The sequence below is a fragment of the Heterocephalus glaber genome, unplaced genomic scaffold (assembly GCF_053883595.1).
Source record: "Heterocephalus glaber isolate CG9 unplaced genomic scaffold, H.glaber_assembly_v1.0 deba00001579, whole genome shotgun sequence".
Lineage (NCBI taxonomy): Eukaryota > Metazoa > Chordata > Mammalia > Rodentia > Bathyergidae > Heterocephalus > Heterocephalus glaber.
The window spans coordinates 323,464-325,909 of record NW_028258360.1 but is presented as its reverse complement, the minus strand read 5'-3'; the positions used below and the strand labels follow the sequence as shown (position 1 = coordinate 325,909).

At 39.4% G+C, this 2,446-nt stretch overlaps 1 pseudogene; it reads left to right on the top strand.

Annotated features, from left to right (window-relative positions):
• The first annotated feature begins 613 nt into the window (after positions 1–613).
• LOC101724840 (coiled-coil domain-containing protein 90B, mitochondrial-like) lies at positions 614–1,535 on the top strand (annotated as a pseudogene).
• Positions 1,536–2,446: the final 911 nt, after the last annotated feature.

The following is a 2,446-nucleotide window of genomic DNA, read 5'->3' as shown; positions in this document are numbered from 1 at the left end:
GTTCTCATTTTCTATTCTATTTCACTTTTTACAAATCCTGAGGATGATTCACTTGAGGACTGTGCCCACTGCCCTCCAGCCTGTAATAACTGCATACAATTGTAAATTATATGTTATATATATATTTTACCACAACAAAAATTTCAAATCACCTTTTGTAGAGGTGAAAAATACTGGGTTACACATCTCTCATCTAAAATAAAAATGGATCAAAGGACTAAACGTTAAAACAGAAACACTTAACCTGCTGGAAATAAAACAGCTAAAACTCTTGAAGTCAGAGCGTAGGCAGGGACTTTCTGAACAGAACCACGGTTGCACAGGAAGTAGCACCGAGAATCAACAATGGGATCACATCAAATTAAAAAGCTTCTGCACAGCAAAAGAAAACCAACAGCACGAGGAGTCAACTTACAGAATGGGAGAAAATTTTTACCAGCTATTCCTCAGACAGCGGACTCATATCTAGAATATATGAAGAACTCAAAAGAATTAGACCTCCCCAAGTAAAAGACCCAGTTAAAAATGGGCAAGTGAGGAGAGGGATCCCCATCCCCACTGAACACACAGCGAGTAGGCGCTGGCTTTCCCCAGGGAGCCTGCTGTTGGACTGTCCCTCATGCCAGGAAACATTTTCCAGGACCCGCTTCCCTGGGGAGATTTCTCGACCACCACAAGCAAGGAAGGATATGATAGGCCAGTGGACATAACTCCTGTAGAACAAAGGAAATTAACTTTTGATACCCATGCATTGGTTCGGGATTTAGAAACTCATGGATTTGACAAAGCACAAGCGGAAACATTTGTATCAGCATTAACCACTTTATCTAATGTCAGCCTGGATACTATCTATAAGGAGATGGTCACTCAGGGGCAACAGGAAATAACAGTTCAACAGCTAATGGCTCATTTGGATTCTATCAGGAAAGATATGGTCATCCTAGAAAAAAGTGAATTTGCAAATCTGAGAGCAGAGAATGAGAAAATGACAATTGAATTAGATCAAGTTAACAACAACTGATACATGAAACCAGCCAAATCAGAGCAGATAATAAACTGGACATCAACCTAGAAAGAAGCAGACCAGGGCTGGGGATTTAGCTCAGTGGTTTCACCGCCTGCTGCGCAAGTGCAAGGACCTGAGTTCGATCCCTGGTACCAAAAAAAAAAAAGAAGAAGCAGAGTAACAGATATGTTTACAGATCAAGAAAAGCAACTTATGGAAGCAACCACAGAATTTACCAGAAAGGAAACCCAAACCAAAAGTATTATTTCAGAGACCAGTAATAAAATTGACACTGAAATTGCTTCCTTAAAAACACTGATGGAGTCTAACAAACTTGAGACAATTCGTTATCTTCCAGTGTCAGTGTTTACTTGCTTTGCAATAGCTTTGGGATTTTATAGATTCTGGAAGTACTACTAATGCTGCTACCACTGCTGCTAATGACTTCTTAGAACACTACCCCAAGACAGATTTTCTTTCAACACTGTCAGTTGCTGAAGAAACTTATTACAAGATTATCCAAGTATATATGGACTAGAAAAGTGTTTCACGTATTTCAACTTGATTTTGTCTTTATTTTATGTTGAAAAGCTGTCATTCAAAACCTGATTTTTTTGAGGTGAAAGAGCATTCTGTCCACAACTTTTTTTTTTTTTTTGGTACCAGGGATGGAACTTGGTCCTTGCGCTTGCGCAGCAGGTGGCGAAACCACTGAGCTAAATCCCTGTCCCCTGTCCCCAACTTTTGATAGTTCATAGAAAAGGAACCAGAATTTTCTTGTGTTTGAACAACTTTATAGATAAAATTTTGTTGATATCTGCAAAAAAAAAAAAAAAGGGCAAGTGAAATGAACAGACATTTCATAGAAGGAGTACAAATGGCCAAGAAATACATGAAAAAATACCCATCATCACTGGCTAGTAGAGCAATGAAAATTAAAACAACACTGAGATTCTTCTGTCTTACCCCAGAAAGAATGGCCATCATCAAGAAATCAAATAATAACAAATACTGTCAAGGCTGGAGGGGAAAAGGAAGCCTTCTACATTGTTGGTGGGAAATGTAAACTGCTACAACCAGCATGGAGATTCCTCAAAAAGCTAAAACTAGACATTTGACCCAGCTATTCCTGTTTCTTCCTGAAAGAGTTAAAGACCTGACATGGCAGTGATACATGCATACCTATGTTTATAGCAGCACAATTCACAATAGTTAAATCTTGAAGCCAGCCTGTATGTTCATTAACAGATGAATGGATAAAGAAAATGCACTGTAGGGGCTGGGGTTTTAGCTCAGTGGTTCCGCTACCTGCCTCGCAAGCGCAAGGTCCAGAGTTCGATCCACGGTACCAAAAGAAAATGCACTGTTTACATAGAACGGATACTACTCTGCCATAAAGAAAGATAAACTTGAGTCATTTGTAGGAAAATGGCTGCACCT